Here is an 11,881-nt window from a genome sequence, read left to right as displayed (position 1 = left end):
AGATTGTAATTACGTATTCGTTATGACACTTTACAATTAGTTGGATGGAAAATGTTTATTTTCTCAGGGGGAGTGGGCACTAATTTCGTATTTTTCCGCTCCGATGTTCTCCTGCCCTCGTCCTAGGGCAGACTGAGCTGAGAGTTTCTCAGATTTCGCTTTTATACGAAGCTCTGGGATGAAATTTGCTTCAGCTAATCAGCGTCGAGCTTTTCGTACAAACTGTCCAATCACAGAAAGGTGCTTTCCATCGGGTCCGCGCTTTCCTATGACTACTGGGTGTTCGTCAGTGCTGTAGCGTAGGCCCGTTGTGTGCGTTTCGCGGCATGCACATGCACACACTAACTACAACCTAGCTACTAAATAAGCACTTTTAGATCACTTCCACAACACTATGTGTCACAAAACTTTCACAATGTGTAACGACAGTGTTCCGATTGCGTTTTATAATGTTTCTAGGGCAAAATGTTTATTTTTTCCTAAAAAAACACAAAAATGTTAGGAGTGAAAACAAGCGTGGTTCACTGTTTACAACTAACATCCGGGTCTTTTCCGCTGGCAGGCAGCGTTGAGTTTGGTTACGGAGCGCGGACCGGATAGAAAGCACTTGCTGAGGCGGGCTGAGGTAAACAGAAGTTCGTAGTTGCCACAACGATAAGTGTGTTTCCTTCTATTTTGATAAACGATTTTTTTCAGGTATTCAATGAATGCACCAGATCCTATTCTTCCTTACTGGCTAGAAGAAACTTTATTCCACATAACTCAAAAGGCATTTGTTTTTATTCGCTTTTCTATTTTATGTTTCAGTCATTGCTAAGTCGGTCACACTACTTTTTCACCCTCCTTGTGCTTATAATTTTCATAATTTAACATGGAAATACTTATCAATAAATAATTATATTACCATGGTAATTAACTTCAATCCTTCCTGTGATTATACGCAAAGTACCATCTTCGTACTGCTTACTATAGTTCAATGAAGGGAATCTATAAAGTAACGCGTGTCGCACACATCTGCCTTGCAAACTCCCTGGCCTACTTCCAATGTATAGACTTTTATTTCAAATCCTGATTTAATTTCATAATTTTCTGTAGATTTTAACATTTTATTACCCAGCTTCTTAATACGAATGACAATCAAGCCTAAATATTTATTCCCTTTAACTTTATTTTTCTTTTTTATTTTGTGCCTTGTTTCATATTTGTTCTTACGTTAGCAATTAACGCACTTACCGTAGTTATATATGAACAGGTTGTTTCTATATTTATTTTATTCCAAATAAATTAAATATATATACGGATTATTTTATGGTAGTTGATATTTTCTGTTGTTTCCTACGTGAATTGAGGAAACGCACGGACTTTCGCCTAATTCTTGTGCTACTTTCATATGTCTCTATCTGTCGAATGATGTCGATCTGTCGAAATGTGTATTACTATCTGTCGATTCATCGAGTGAACTGAATTCGTTAACCATTTCACCAGGCGCACATGCATTTTTTTTCTTCTAAGGGATCCAAGCTTCGGGGGGCAAGGTTCCAATACTACAAGCCACTATGTCTATATACTATTATTCTGCATTCGAAAACACGATAAATATTCCACTTACTTTTTCACAAAAACATGATACAGACAGAGTACAGATGAAGTGTAAGATCAGATTTATATTGATGATACATCAATATTTTCCCTGTTAATAACTACATTTAATGAGAAAGTTTGCAAATGTGTGTTCACTTAGGAACTTTTCTGAGGAGTCCGCACCCGGTGGACACCCCCTGAGTACGCCTCTGCACTTGACTATACTTCGAATTATACTGCAAACAGTTGTATTTTAGTTTCCCCGTTTAGTTCATCGATATCATTAACACAAAGAAAATAGATGTTATAGATGCGTATTCTCAGTTCTCGCTTTATATCCGGACGTCTGCAAAAATCTACTCCTTTTCTTTCTTTCACGCATGCACCAAACTAACAATGATTTGTATTATAATATTTGCGGATAAAATGTATATCTCATACCTTCCATGTTGTCAAGTATTCATAGACAAAAACGGTTACTTTCTGCGAACAAATTGTCCAAACACAGTGCAAAAGTCATCTATAGATTGTCCTGGTTCCGTCTGCGTGTACATAACAATGCGTCATAATCATACATTGCACATTAAGGAAATCAAATAATCTTCCCAAATTCCTAGATATGCCTGGCAAAAGTTCCGCGTGTTGTAAGGATATTACATTTGTACTACCGACAAGGTGGTATCTTCCAACATTGAAGTTCAATAAACCCCAAATGTTTCGGATTTAGTATTTGATTTCTTGTCTCATTGTTTGCATCAGAGATGTCTTCTCAAGTTAGGATTTACGGTACATACAGGATGAGTTGTATATATTGTTGCTGCCAGCTCTATATTAATCCCATATTTGTAAACGAAAAAAAATAGTATTCTAATTATAACAATGTGCTTACAATTAATTTTATTCTTAATTGTTATACGTATTGTTGATTAAAAATGAAAATGTTGCTAAGTGAATTTTATTAATATTTAATGTTGCGTGATATAGGAAGTGAGTGAAATATTGGAGGAATATAGTGTGCGTAGCAGATGATGTGCAGTGGCTTTGGATCGCCTGTGATAAGGTAAGGCATTTGTTATTTTAATTAACGCATTTTATATACTGTAATCTTAATTATTTTTATGTGAATGTGCTTACTACTTGTGTATTCAGTGGGACCGATGTTTTAATATGTATGGTCAAGCAGTGTCGAGCCTGGTCAGTGTGTGGATAGGTGACCATTTTTTGTAAATCGATAACATTTAACTTTGTAAACACGGATGAAGTAGAAGTATATTTATTTTATTTTTTACCTCAAATATATAGGACACTTCTCCTTTGTACATCAATTATTATTATTAGTTCAACTTGTTTACAAGTTAAATGAAAAGAATAGTCGTTATCGTGTGATGATTGTGCTCATTAGGCTAAAGAAGACTCGTGATAAGAAAGAAAAGAAGAACGGTGCTCAAGTTTCGTCACAGCATATTCTCAAAAATTTACAGGCAAAATTCAGTGTTCTGCATGAAAAGGCATATTTGTACGGAAAAAAAAATCTGCAGACGACAGAATTAAATAAAGTAATACACATGTATTTTAGAGTTACTGCTGTAAAATCATTACAAGTGCTTTGCCAGGTGGCCAATAAAAAGCACGAATACTATTTAAGGGAGCCAAAACAGGAGAAAGCTGGGGGCCTGAGCGATAGCAAGAATGTGCGTCCAAAGTGAACAGGAGCGAAGGCGACGCGGGTATACGTATAAGCAAGGGTAGTGGAAACCAGTTAGTTTTCGAGTTTGAATAGCACTTGTCATGCATCCATACTAGTAGCGCCCCGCTTGTAAACATTAAGTACACTATGCAAGAATACACCGCCGGTGGAAAATAGTACCTAATACAGTTATCTTTCATATATACTGACTTATTTTACAGTAGTAACCCAACACTAGTAAACGTAAAATAAAAGTGTATAACTTTATATTTAATTCTATCGCCTGCCTTAGTTTTTCAGCTGTAAGATGTACTTATTTAGAGCAAGTTTCTTAACTAGCAAATTAAACCGAGAACCACAGCAACCATATATATATTCTTATGATGTACTTTTCTTTGAGTGGTGTTCTCTGTCTATTGAATAACATTTTCTCAGTTTAATGCTAGCAAAAAACAAAACAAAATCAAAGTGTTTCTATATAAATTTAGTTCACCGTGTTGTAATATCACATGGAATTGAAAAACGAATAGTCGAACCTCTGCTATCTCGATCAAACTTCTCAGGATGATATACTGACTTACCGCAGAAGTTCGACTGAATACGTTTCTCAGTTCCATGGGAGAACCTGGAGAAGCAAAAGCCTGCGCAACGGAAAATACTAAATAAACTTGTAGAGCAGGTCAAGATGTATCATCATGCCAAGTTACATTCAGATCAAAGAAGTTTGGCTGCAGCCATTTTCATTACAAAGCACAAAATGGATGGTCCCTAACCTCGAGAATCTTCAGAATTGTCGACGAGTTGAACTGTACTCATCTGATCAAAATCAAACTTAAAATGGCAGTTCACTTTCAACTGTTAAATAATATGATATGCAGGCTTCTGCTTTCCTAGTTACAGTCTATCCACTGGGGTATGCATATTAGTAGAAATGTGAGAGTGCATATTTATTAAAGATTTGCTTCAAAAAGCGATGAAAGACATAGGCATTGCCGCGGGCGGTGATAACAAGATGCCGGAAAACGAACAAGCAGAAAGAATATGGGCTGAAGAAGTGTAAACGACGACGCGGCGGCCCGTAAAGGTGTTGCCGTCCTATTAAATGAATAATATCAAAAGAAAGAAAAAAAAAAGTAAAAAATTTCGCGCTCGTAATCAAGACAGGAAGCAACTAAAGGAAATCTTTGTTTTACGTCCCACGTTATGCCGCTTAGGCTAAAAGAGGCGCTGATTATGAGAAATGATTGAAATGCTGGTGGAATGAAGAAAGTGGGAGGAAACGGGAGAACCCCGCGGTAACCCACCGCACATAGTTTTTGTCCACCATAAAGTTAACTTGGCGGGGGCTCAAGACAGAAAGACGGTTGGAAAAACAAATAAACGATGTTGCATCCCGTAAAAATGTTGGTAAAAATGTTCTAATTTTGTTCTTCACAAAGACGAATATTCTCACATCGTTCACCACGATAATTTCGTAATCATGCATTACTTAAAACAATTAGCAACGCTTTCCACGCGCTGGTCTTTTTGAGTATTCACCGACAAACCTACGTAGCTACAATAACTCACTCGAAGCCATATGCATTCGCCAACGGCCATACCATGCTGAATATACCGGTTCTCGTCCGATCACCGAAGTCAAGCAGCATCGGGCCTGGTCAGTACTTGGATGGGTGACCGCCTGGGAACACCAGGTGCTGTTGGCATCTCTTTTTCAAATTTCATTATCCTTCAAGTACGAAAATACTAGAAACATTAATTTTGTAGTACTTTCAAGAGATAATTTATCAACATTATTTCATAGCGATTAATCGATATTCTAAGCGTTATACCCACTATTTCTTACACTAACAGCCTGTGTATTTGCACGACACATTAAAATAACCTGATTTCCGATCCGTGTGCACCTACTACTATACTTAACACGGAATGTATTACCACTTTTTAAAAGTAAATTATTATGACTAAGTGTAGATCTCCGGCGAGTAAATGCCTTTCGTATACAAGCACGACACATCTCCGCTATGTGCTTTACTTTTTTACTAACAGCATATAGAAATTGGATTTCAAGGTGTTTCTACATAACAGAATGAAGCAAATTTCGTGATTTAACTCTTTCGAATAATGTGTTGGTCCTGACAAGGACCGTTTGAAATGAAAAATCTTGAAGAAGATTTTTACTTAGAGCTTGTGTACTTGGTAACAGCCTTCGTACCCTCACTTACAGCGTGCTTGGCAAGTTCACCAGGCAAAAGAAGGCGCACAGCTGTTTGGATTTCCCGGCTGGTGATAGTTGACCGCTTATTGTAATGGGCCAAACGAGAAGCTTCAGCAGCAATACGCTCGAAGATGTCATTAACAAAGCTGTTCATGATACTCATAGCTTTGCTAGATATGCCAGTGTCAGGATGCACTTGCTTCAAAACTTTGTAGATGTAAATGGCATAGCTCTCCTTCCTCCTCCTCTTCTTCTTCTTATCTCCCTTGGAGATATTCTTTTGGGCTTTACCAGCCTTCTTTGCAGCCTTTCCGCTAGTTTTTGGTGGCATGATGACTCACTCGTTCAGCAAAATTAGATGTGTCCGCCGATTTATCGACTTCATTTAAATTACAGTACGTGTTTCAATTCGCGCCAACTGCCTTGCTTTTCATTTGATGCACTCGGGTGCACGCTTGAAGTAGTAACAAAACTGACTTGATTCATGGGAGGCCGCAGAGAAGAAGTTCTTGCAGTGAGAATGAAGTTTAACGCCGAGAGAAGAGAAGACGCCGTGACACACCAGTAAACCTTGCGGTGTTAACTGAGGTGTGCTCCCCAACAAAGTGATCTCAGAGCTGAGATACTTAAAGACTCTGCATTGAGTCAATTAGAGAAGAGAAACTGTGTTTCACTGTGTTCTAATAAAGAAAAATTCACAACACATTTAACACACACCGCTTCCTGTGGAAATAGGCATTGTTTTTCGTCGGCTGGACCCCCTATTGTGAGTCAAGCTTCGCGCTGGCCATATAGGTTGTACAGCCTTTGGCGACAGTCGGCTGACGAGAACGCAATACTATCTCCCCGGGACAGCTTAGAGAAGCACAAGACACTAAAAATTTAGAGACTAACGGGCCCTTTGAAGGACCAAACCACCCCTATAGTGCAAAAGTGACATTGTGTGTACTCAGAAAGTGTGGCCCTTTTCAGGACCAAAGTGCAAAGTGTTACCAAACATGCCGCGTCCAAGGAAGATGACTCCTACCCGGAGAGTGCCAACCGTGCAAGACAAGACGGAGCGAGGGGAAGCTTCTTTCGAGATCACCAACCCAGATGCCTCAATAGATTTTGACCTGCTAGTAACGCTAGTCAACTTTAGCGGAGGGTTCAAAAGAGGAAGGGACATTATGGACCTTGTAGCAAGTAAGATGGACCTAACAAACGTGAAGATGAGAAAAACTGGACACAGGGAAATTACTTTTCTTTTTTCCAATCTTGTTACAAAAAATATGTTCCTTCGGCTATTCAGAGCTTCCGAGTTCGGCCCACAAGCGTACTTCGTGGAAGATGAAGAAGCCAACAACACAGAAGAAGAAGCCCAACAAGAGAAACACGACAAACAAGACCAAGATAAGAAGAAACCAACAACGCACAAAGACGAACCTTCCTTAGAAGAGAACAACACACACCAAGAAACCAATGAAGGAAGAGCTCCAGAAGAATCGAACGGCTTCACCCTGGTGAAGCCAAGAAGACAGAAGAAAGAAGCCAAACAAGAAGAAAAACAAAAGCACACCGGCCCTCTTCAGGACCAAACACCCAGAGAAAATCAGAAGACAGAGCAACGATCACCCACAAAAGCCAGCAACCAAACCCACTCTTCACCCCTGCCACATAATAGAGAGAATCATGATGGACCAATAGCTACAGCAGAATCCAGGAGCAGAACAAATCAAAGCAGAAGAAACAGCACCACCTTTACATGCGTCGTAAAAAGTGTACCAACTAACTTAGATGTGGAAGAAATAAAGTTGGAACTTAGGAAACAAAAACTCAACATCCGGAACATCACAAGAATCAAAACGGACAGAGGCCCAACACCCTTGCTGAGAATTTTCTCTGATGATCCACAGCAAGTGAACCAGCTACTAGCAACCGGAGTGAAGATACAACATAAACTATACAAAGTAGAAACTTCGAGGACGCTCCCAAGGCCGATGCCATGTCATAACTGCTACCAGTACGGGCACCTGAAGTACTGGTGCAAAGAAGAGAGAGTATGCAACCGCTGTGGCAAACAGCACAAAGAAGAGTGCAACAAACAAAGAAACAATAACTTCTGTGCCACGTGCATCAGCCATTCACACCGTACTGGTAGCAGCAGTTGCCCAAAAAGACCGCCAGCGCAACAACCAAGACGACCGCCACCACTAATAACAATAGAAGACAAATCAGATCCAACCACCGGCTCTTTTCAGGACCATCAGTCACCACAAACGCCCACAACAAGTACAGAAGAAGAAAGCAACAGTGAAATGAAGAAATGGATAGAAGCAGCAATAGAAAAAGCCACAAACAAAATAGTAACTTGGACGACATACATACTCACAACAACCACAAGTCAACAACAACGCAGAAACCTCACAATAGCCATAACAGCAGCGTCCAGAAAAATCTTCGGAAATACAGTCAACGCAATTACAACCACTACAGGCCAGATCTACATCAGCAACACCTACGCAGATACTGTGAAGAGGAATCCAAACTTAGACAGACCACCATTAAAGCAGAAGAAGCAGTGCGGAGATAACAGTGTAGAGCAGGGGTAATCAACGCAACTGGGACTGATGCAAACCGATGACGACCTGGCGAGACCATGGACAATGAATACAGATATGCATGCTTAAAAAATAACAGACTTCCCTACTAACAAAACACCTCCCAATTACAGACAACACAGCTAGTGTAACATTTACAGATAGGTTTTGTAATTTAAATTAAAATATAATTTATTAATTTATTAATACAGACATTTTTACATGGATTTTCACCACCCTTCACAAGTGGTTTTGCCATGTAAATACTATTGCATGCAGCATGACCGATACAGGGGGTTTTTTCCTGGATTCCAGGTTTTTTGTCCCTCTATCAGGACAATAAAATCTTCTTACGCGCTTTCCTGTCTTCTAATTTACTCTTCTTTCTTTCTATTTACACTTTATTCACAGATACGCGTGTAAATGTCTTCCGAAAAGATAGAAACCGCGAGACATACCCACCGACAGCAGCTTTAGGCTACTAATTGCATGGGGGAGAGGCATGTAGAATGTTGGTTGATGCCTTACCCACTATCCAGGGCGCGGGCTTTCCCGAGGGGCGTCCTTATTTTTAACTTTTCTGTTTCTGTTTCTGGAGGCCGCAATTTTTCCTCTCATCTTATTACGAAAGAATATTGAACAATGTCTGGTCGCGGCAAAGGTGGAAAAGTCAAGGGAAAGAGCAAGTCCCGCTCCAGCAGGGCTGGCCTTCAATTCCCAGTAGGCAGAATCCATCGTCTTTTGCGAAAGGGTAACTATGCTGAACGAGTTGGTGCTGGCGCTCCCGTGTATTTGGCTGCAGTCATGCAATACCTGGCAGCTGAAGTTCTTGAGTTGGCAGGCAACGCTGCTCGTGACAACAAGAAGACTAGGATTATTCCACGTCATCTGCAGTTAGCTATCCGTAACGACGAGGAATTAAACAAGTTGTTGTCTGGAGTTACAATCGCTCAGGGTGGTGTTTTGCCCAACATTCAAGCTGTACTTCTGCCCAAGAAAACTGAGAAGAAGGCATAAATGTAAGACCTATATCTCATACAAATCGGCCCTTATGAGGGCCACAAACCCCTTTATAGAGGAGATTTACGATTGAAATGAATTGTTTTCGATATACAGACTCATCAAAAGTGTCTGAGATAGTTGCTTAGTTTCATTCGAAATTCTCGCTGCTATTCGATTAATTAGTATATGTGTAGTCGTCGATCGTAATTGAAGCCCATAGGAAGTCACACTAACTTTAGAATACTCCAAACAGCGATGTGCTTAGTTCCCACTACATTATTAATTATAAGATCATTACCTTTTGTATTGTCGCTAGCTACATTTTTTTGATATTTGCGTACATCGGGCTCATATTACCCAGAGGACAGGACAGTCGAGCCCAGATTCTCAGCAATGGAAGAAAACCTCATACCACATATTCTCATGTACTTCATGTTAGACAAAGGAATTTCCAACATTCTTAAAGCACTCATGTTTCTCTCTTGCGTTGGCTTGGCTGAAATTACTCTGTTCAATATGTTCTCGACATTTATTATTGTTCATTACTATGCCCCAATGACAACATGAACAGAGTGGATCAGAAAACTTTCCTAAATTTCTTTTGCAACATAGTAATGACATTAAATGCACACTTAAGTACGATTTATTCTTTGCAAGGTCGATATTCATATTTGTGTGATATGTGTTATATGTATATGGTTTGTAATACGCAAGTACTCTTATTCTCTGATCTCAGAACTCATTTGCTACTGTGCCCAACGAGCGAGCCTAGGTTTCTTGTAACTACTGCCTTTGTTTAGTAAATAATGTGAAGTATACAATGCATTACCCTACATCTCATATTTGTATTACTCTTTATTTTAGTAACCCGCTACGAAGTGTCATTAATTTACATGTAAATCACAATAGACACTACCGCAAAAGAAAAAAATCGAACCCAAGACCACGTAAACAAGATAAAGGACAAGATTCAGGTTTCTAACGCATTATTCGCCCCTCATAGCACAGTATAGAAGTTGTATAAGCCTCTATACGTACATCCTACTGTCAGAACAGAAATTCCGACTTGCGTTTCGCATCTCTCATGCTCGCTACTTCCAACAAATCGCCAATTTCCAACCAGAACCCCTTCTCCAGCATTGATACTGCTACATGATATGAATACGTATACATGAACGTACATAATGTAAAAAAAACGTATGATTTTCTCAAATTAATCTCTCTACGTCTGTAATTTTGTGTGCATCAAAAGGCTTTAATGTAGTTACACGAATTCTTATAATCTAACAGAAAATCGCACAAAGTAAATCTTTCCCTTTATATAAATTTGTTGGCTCTGAAAAGAGCCGTTTATGCCAATTTTATATCCAAAATAGGAGGAACCCCAACTTAACCTCCGAAACCGTACAGGGTTCTTCCTTGCCTCTTCAAGGCATACACAACATCCATAGCTGTCACTGTCTTCCTCTTGGCGTGTTCTGTGTATGTAACAGCATCTCTGATTACGTTCTCCAGGAATACTTTCAATACTCCTCGGGTCTCTTCATAAATGAGACCAGAGATACGCTTCACACCACCACGGCGAGCAAGACGCCTAATAGCGGGTTTGGTGATACCCTGGATGTTGTCACGAAGAACTTTACGGTGGCGCTTGGCACCTCCTTTGCCAAGACCCTTGCCTCCTTTTCCACGTCCTGTCATTTCGATATGTTACTGCTTCGCTCACCACACACGAGAAATACAAGCCCAAGCAGCCCAAGACTCGTGGTTTTGTTCCTTCGATCATGCAGGGAAAGCACGGAGGAAAAACACAAAACGTGTCTAAGCCAATGAGAACTGTCCTTTTCGACTGACTTTATCCAATGAGAAATAGCTTGATTTAACGGTTTTGCTCTTTATATAACTTGACTTGCTCTTTATATAACTTGACTTCATTCAGCGCGCACACATCATCATCATCAATCAATCGTCAGAAAGGCAAGCTGAAGCAACTCTACACGGATTAAGAGAAGCAAGCGGCTCCTCGCGCAGTTTCTGAAGAAAGAATCAGCACACAGGACCACACGAGTCTTTGGAACTGGCAGTGTTCGGATGATCCGCGTTTAATAAGTGCTAGTGATAGTAATTTTCAGCAGCGTGTGGTTAGTGCCACATCCTGTTATGCTAACTGTCTAGGACTACAGACCAAGACTTATAACCAACTGGCTCTTTTCAGAGCCACCCCAGACCTACTACTATTGTTGACAACCGACTTGGACAGCACTGTTCTTATGAACAGTACTTGTCCGGCTCTTATTAGGGCCACCGACCTCTGACGTGACCAGGATTGACCTGTTCTTCTCAGGACGGGTCCTTCCGGCTCTTTTCAGGGCCAGAGCTAAATATATTTCTTCCCTCCCCGACAGTGTCGACGTTCTACGCACCGGAAGGAGAGGTTAAGATCATTCGCTGCCCTGGCCCTCTTGAGTTACCGAGCTTAGAGTAGGTGCTCTTGCATGTACAGGCCTTGCCGACAGCCGGGCAGCGCGTGGAACTAGCCTATCCCAACGGGACTGTTGTGATAAGGACTACCCCACAAAATACACAACACAATACACAACACACACAAACAACACCACAGCTCTGGATACCCAGCGGTGTTAGACGAAGGAGCTCCTCAAACGCAACACTTTTTTTTTTTTTTAATCCCATCCCTACCCCACACCGAGGTTAGAAAGAAGTCACGAACATGGAGTGCAAGAATACAGGAAGGAAGACGAAGAACCCTAAGACGCTACCGAAACCTGCTCAAACTCCATCGTTAAAGAAGCAAGC

At 40.4% G+C, this 11,881-nt stretch overlaps 1 non-coding gene across 1 annotated transcript; it reads left to right on the top strand.

The window, feature by feature from the left end:
• The first annotated feature begins 4,855 nt into the window (after positions 1 to 4,855).
• Positions 4,856 to 4,974, top strand: LOC145676241 (5S ribosomal RNA). The gene has a single exon (XR_014129337.1). It is a non-coding gene; the product is annotated as a 5S ribosomal RNA (ribosomal RNA).
• Positions 4,975 to 11,881: the final 6,907 nt, after the last annotated feature.

Source organism: Thermobia domestica, chromosome 18 (assembly GCF_964235325.1).
Source record: "Thermobia domestica chromosome 18, izTheDome1.hap1.1, whole genome shotgun sequence".
NCBI classification, from domain to species: Eukaryota; Metazoa; Arthropoda; class Insecta; order Zygentoma; family Lepismatidae; genus Thermobia; species Thermobia domestica.
Note: the sequence above shows the minus strand (reverse complement) of the source record. Positions and strands in the feature narration are given on the sequence as shown.